The 6,012-nt window shown below is 41.2% G+C and overlaps 1 protein-coding gene across 2 annotated transcripts in view; it reads left to right on the top strand.

Annotated features, from left to right (window-relative positions):
- Positions 1 to 2,647: 2,647 nt before the first annotated feature.
- The window catches only part of LOC133974669 (rab GTPase-activating protein 1), a 60,169-nt gene continuing 56,804 nt past the window's right edge, over positions 2,648 to 6,012 (top strand). For both annotated transcript variants that reach the window (XM_062412319.1, XM_062412318.1), the window contains exon 1: positions 2,648 to 2,779. The gene's annotated coding sequence lies outside the window, so the exon portion shown is untranslated. The remainder of the gene's footprint in view (positions 2,780 to 6,012) is intronic.

Raw genomic sequence — 6,012 nt, 5'->3', positions numbered from 1 at the left:
CAGGGCTCTTGGATTTCCTGGTCAGGGAGATGATGAAGGTGTCTCTCTCATTGTGTCATGTGCAGAATTTAATCTGATCAGGAAAACAAAAGAGGGGCGTTAAAATCCCCCAAACACATTGGAATTATATTTGTGTAAGTGGCTCCTGCGTGATAACTCTCCATAGTAACTTTTATTAAACAAAATTCAGAGTCCTGTACTGATAGCATGTCATGTCGACACAAATAAATATTAATGATGTCCACAACCGGGGTGATTCGTACCTCTATATCGTTCTTTCTTCTGCTCTACTTTGCGATGCTTTCTGAATTGTGCACCTGATAATTTAATCTTTTTTTGATTCATCTTTGACTCTAAGTGCAGTCTATCACCGCAGCAGGTACATTAAGGACACACCTGAGGCGGAAGCGCAAATTCTGTGCGAGCCGCCGCCTGACTGTTCACACAGGGAGCCACCCACGAGGATGTTTTAGATGCTGGCTTGCCTGTCCACGGAGCCACGGGTGGTGACATCAGCAAATATCCCTACTATGCTGCCAAAATGAGTAGGTTTTTATTTATTGTCGTGCACTGGTTGCTGGTTGTACATCAAATTGCCCTTGGGTAATTAAGGATATTAAAGATTTTCTTTTATGGACAACTTTAGTTAATCGCAAGCTGCACAAACCAAGCAGCCAGCAGGGGGCAGCCTCAGGACATCACATGGAAACAAGCAGACTGTGATTCTTGTAAGGCGTCAGAAGACAAGGTTAGAAACTGGAAACAAGGTTATTCTCTAACATAGGTTTTTAAAGCATGTTAAATCATCCAGTATCTAAAATCCAAAAATATTAAAGTACCTTTTAAGTAAGGCTGTCAAATGCATGTAATAATGTAGAAAATATTTTCTCTGAAGTTTGTATCAAAAGCAATATAAAGAGACACAGACACACGCGCACGATAATTTGTCCAAGTTATTATAGTGCTTAGTTCATTGTGAAAAATCAGCAGGCAGTTTGGCCTAGTCGGTAGATACATCGTACTTCAACATGGAGGTCCCGTGTTGGATCTTGTACTGTTCAATTTAAATGAATTATGTATAAAAACAGAAAAAAGATTAAATGAATAAAAAATATATATATTTAAAAAAAAAAAAAAAAAAAAAAAAAAAGCTGCTCGTGCAATCTCTGCAGGATGTGCCCAGTTCGGTTCTGCAGGATGTGCGCAATGGGCTTCTGCGCAGGAGGTGCGCCAATGGTCTTCTGCGCAGGATGTGCGCAACGGTCCTCTGAGGATGTGCGCAATGGTTTTCTGCGCAGGAAGTGCGCAGCCGGCTACTGTTCCCCATTTAATTTAATTTAATTGTTTTTATATTTCATTTTATATTTCATTTTTCATCATCATCAACATTTCTCTGCGCTGGTTCAGTTGTAAATGATTCTGGTCTTCACAGTTGCAGACCTAAGGAAGCCTGACGCCGCCACCCCCCCCCCCACAGGAGAGTACGTGTGTGCGGTCTCGGCGCTTCCTGGTTCTTCCCGGCACTACGCTGCCTGTGCGAACAGCCCAAGTATTTAACATGGGCGAGGAAGGAGGCGGAACGCTTTTCATGGGGCTTTTACCTCCGGTGCGTCCCCGGAGTTATTAGATGATGGTTTGACGTTAATGTATTGTTTTACATTGCATGTGTCACGTCATGATAACTCAGTCTCTTGTGCCGCCCTCTCGGCATTTTGCGCCCTAGGCAACCGCCTATGTCGCCTGTACCAGGAGCCGCCCCTGCCTGGTTCCACTGTGAGGAAACAACAAGCCCACGACAAGCTGGGCAGGAAGGACCAGCAGGACTGAAGCACAATGAGAAGAGTGGGTGTGTTTGCTATGACTGAAATCTGTGGTTCGGGGATTTTAAGGTGTAGAGAGTCAGCCCCCGTCACTTTTCTGCTTTTAAATAAGTGGCCATCCACTAACCAGGGAATTATGTGGGTTTACATTAGATCAACGGGAGTGTGAACTTCATAAGCAAAGTGTGTTATGTGGTTAGAGGGGAACGTTAAAAGAAAAAGAAGGGAAGGAAATAAAGCAAGAAGATGAATCAAATTATTAGATAATACAAACAATAATCGTATGGTTAATGCAAGCAGTGATTATGGTGCATAATGACAAAAGAGATGATTAAAATGCAGCATTTATTCTTTATGTTTTTTAAATAAACATTAAAAACAATACATTGAGAGTTGGACTTATACTCAATGATACTTGACCTCAGTCATGTTTCTTGAAATTAGGTTTTTCCACATGCAATTGCTATCTATCTATCTATCTATCTATCTATCTATCTATCTATCTATCTATCTATCTATCTATCTATCTATCTTTCCATCCACTCATCCATCTATCTAACCATCGTTCTATCTATCTATCTATCTATCTATCTATCTATCTATCTATCCGTCTATCTATCTATCTATCTATCTATCTATCTATCTATCTATCTATCTATCTATCTATCCGTCTATCTATCTATCTATCTATCTATCTATCTATCTATCTATCTATCTATCTATCTATCTATCTATCCGTCTATCTATCTATCTATCTATCTATCTATCTATCTATCTATCTATCTATCTATCTATCTATCCACTTCCACCTCCCTCTCTCTGACAGGCGCATGCGCAGTGCGGCTGTGAGCGGGCAGTGTTTACAGCTCTGCTGCTGGATGCAGTTCCAGCTGATGTTACTGGGAGAGAACAATGTTGTGTCAGCCGCCGTTGGAGTAAACACACCAGTGGGTTTGAAGGTAAGCTGTCGTGCACGTCCGCCTGTTGTCCGACCTCACCGTTAAACAGTGCTGTGTGTCCCTGTGTGAGGAAACGTGTGCGTGTGTGTGTATGCTGGCTGCAGGGTAGCATGGCTAGCAATCGTTAGCTAGCCCCGCTACATCCAGTAATGGCCTCTCATCTGCGCCCTCCACAGAGGGACAGTCTCCGGGGTTCATTCGCCACGTTCACCCCAACACGTCCACACAACACGTCCTGATAATCGCGTTGCAGAGACGCGACACTTTGGCTAAAACGGTCACTGTGTAGCTAAAAGTCCCCCCCCCTCCCCAGACTGTGAATCGATGAGTAGCTGGGTGAGCTAACGCTGGGCAGGTTGGTGAAGCTAGCTGAGACTGTCAGTGAACTGCAGAGCTAGCTACATTAATCCCTGTTTAGCATCGTGGAGCCAACACTGTCCAAGTTGTTTATCACTAACCGAGAGGTTCGATGTGCACTCGGGCCCCCGGAAGCTGCACGAGCTGCTTCAACACCGAGCAGGTTCACTGGCATCCAGATTAAGTGCTGTCCAGAAATCCAATTAAAGTGGATGCTAATGTTAAATCTAATTTATCTCTTATTCCTGACTGGATGTGAATAACCAGTAGTTATTGCAGATATAACATTTCGTGCCCTGATGTATGTGTCATTGTGGTTGTTTGCTGGCAAATGACAGGTGGACGTGCTCTTGTTTTTGTTTTTCACTTCTCTGTACAGGTCTGGAATTACTGATGATGTCACTGCAAGCTACTGTTATTCATCACAGTGACTCATTCAGTTAAAATTTACAAAACACTGATGATCACATCTGTCCCCTATGTAGTGCTAAAGGGGCTTTCACCACGAACACAGGATCATTTTAATATACATATTGAAGACTATCATAAACTGGTGAAATAACTTTCAACTGAACCATTATTAAGTCAAGTTTAAGAAAATACTCATAACAACATCTAAAAACTGTGCTATAATACAAATTTCCTGTAAAATTATATATAAGTTAATTGTGTTTTGTTAACGCCATATCTTCTTGAAAACATAATACCCATATACGGTTAGTCCATTCAATATTTCAACCTTATGTTCCGATATGTGTGTGAGTGAGCGATGCTAATAAACAAACTGGTATACTTACAAATATTACATCTTTAGAGTTAAGTTCTATATCTGTCTCATTTTCTGATAGTGAGACATTTAGTTGCCTCAGCAAACTCTCTCAAGGTTAATGCCCAAAACTGTTGTGACCATGAAGAATAGGATTGTTGAAAAGCTGCAGCTTTTTTCTCTTGTTCAGATTTTTGAGCTGTTCTCATTGTAGACAACATATCTGGCAACTCTGAGCCAAATGTGCCAACTGTCACTCTACCTGACTCAGCTCTTTGTTCCTGTTTGTTTCCTGAACCACAGGTAGTGCAGTTAATCATTGCTGTAGGTCATAGACAGTTACACATGCATGCGTGAACAAGAAACACCGCAGTCAGATTGGTCTGTATGTAAATATTTGCGGTTTTGACAAGAATGAATAAAGGTTGTGCCAAATGACCAAAATCTCATATCTCAATTTCATATCCAGAAAACAATACAAATCTTAACTTGTTACTCTTGTGTCTAGCTGTGTTGTGTGGTGTGTCTGCATGATGGAAAATAAAGTCATAAAGAGTTATTTGCAGAACAATGAAATAATCGATAGGGTATAGTATGAAACAACAGATGTTCTTCTATTGTTAGATCATGTCACATCACACAACACACAGGGCTTCTTCAAATATATTTTCTTATATGTATAAGACAGTAAAAAGTATGATATTTTTTACACATTTCCATTGATCGATTGTAAATATACTTTCTTACTTATACTTTGCTTTGCGCTTTCACATATTTTCTTAGTGTGTTTTCTTGTATTCCTGCTGCTTCAGCTCGGTCTGAAACAGATTCTAGACTGAGGCCTGAATGTTCTGAAATCCTGACAACGCCCCTCCGATGCACCTGTTATTTGCAGAGCTGGTGAATGGCGGCGGAGTTGGCATCAACTGTAGTGGATTAGTGTTTCCTTCATCCAGTTGCAGTAGCTGAAATGAAAACAGAGTATGTAGGGTCGAAAGCAAAGGAAATACACTTCATAGCTCAGAGTTACACGGGAGGTTATGAAATTTGGGAATCTGTAACATCTGCAGAAGTTCTTCCTCACTTATTATTGACTCCACGTGATCGCAGTAAAGTTTTTAAAACATCCACAGAGGAAATACTTCAATCGGTACATCTACTACCAATGATGACTTTTCCTAATACACTTCCTACACTATCATTGCTGATAGACAATCTTTCAAATATTTCACATTCTCAGTCATCAACCCAAAGAGGACTATAGCCTTAATTTGTGTCATGAGTCCTATAACATAACAACCGTATAAATACCTAATGCTTGTATAGTAAACTTACGCTTTCATTTAATCGTATATAAGGGGTGTCCTCTGTTTTCACTTCTATTGTCTAAAGGCCCAACACCCTTAGCAACAATTTGTTTTAAAGGATCATATATTCACTGACTCACAGGTGTCAGGTTTCCCATATAAGCAGCATAGTGCTATTGTTATTGTTTATGAATTGCCACATTGCACATTGTGCAGCTCAGTATCTCGATGTAGAGAGTTTTTCTAGCCAGTGCTTCATGTCCAAAGTTAAAGGCAGGCCTGCACTCTGTCTTCAGGTCATGTGAGATTGTTTTGTTGTTGAGTGCAGGCACATGCAAAGGTTTTCAATCCTTGATAGTCAAATGAGAGCCTGTGCTCTGCTGTCAGCCTCAGCTGAAATGATAGTTAGTTGCTGTCTGTGTGTTTGTACGCGTTTCCTTGATTTTTACATAATGACTTGATCATTTGAAACTGCTCTTTCATTCCTTTTCTTTCTCTTTCCCTCTGTACTTCACCTTGTGACTGACCATGTGATAATTCAGCTTTTCTTTCTGTCCCATCCTCTCTTTCTGTGGTGTCTCTGCCTGGCTGGAATCATCGCTGTGAGGCGCGTCGAAAGGGACTGTGTTGCAAGCCTGAATGCTCTTTAGCTGTGTCTGGCAGTGTCTTCCTCTCCCTTGTGAGGTGCACGCAGCGCCCATCTGGCAGCTCAGAACAGGCCATTCAGCTGGAGAGTGGTAGGGAGTCCAAAAAAATAGAAAGGCGTAGGTTTCCAGTGTGCACGGTTTTACACATGGATTGGT

The sequence above is a fragment of the Platichthys flesus genome, chromosome 19 (genome assembly GCF_949316205.1).
Source record: "Platichthys flesus chromosome 19, fPlaFle2.1, whole genome shotgun sequence".
NCBI lineage: Eukaryota > Metazoa > Chordata > Actinopteri > Pleuronectiformes > Pleuronectidae > Platichthys > Platichthys flesus.
Note: the sequence above shows the minus strand (reverse complement) of the source record. Positions and strands in the feature narration are given on the sequence as shown.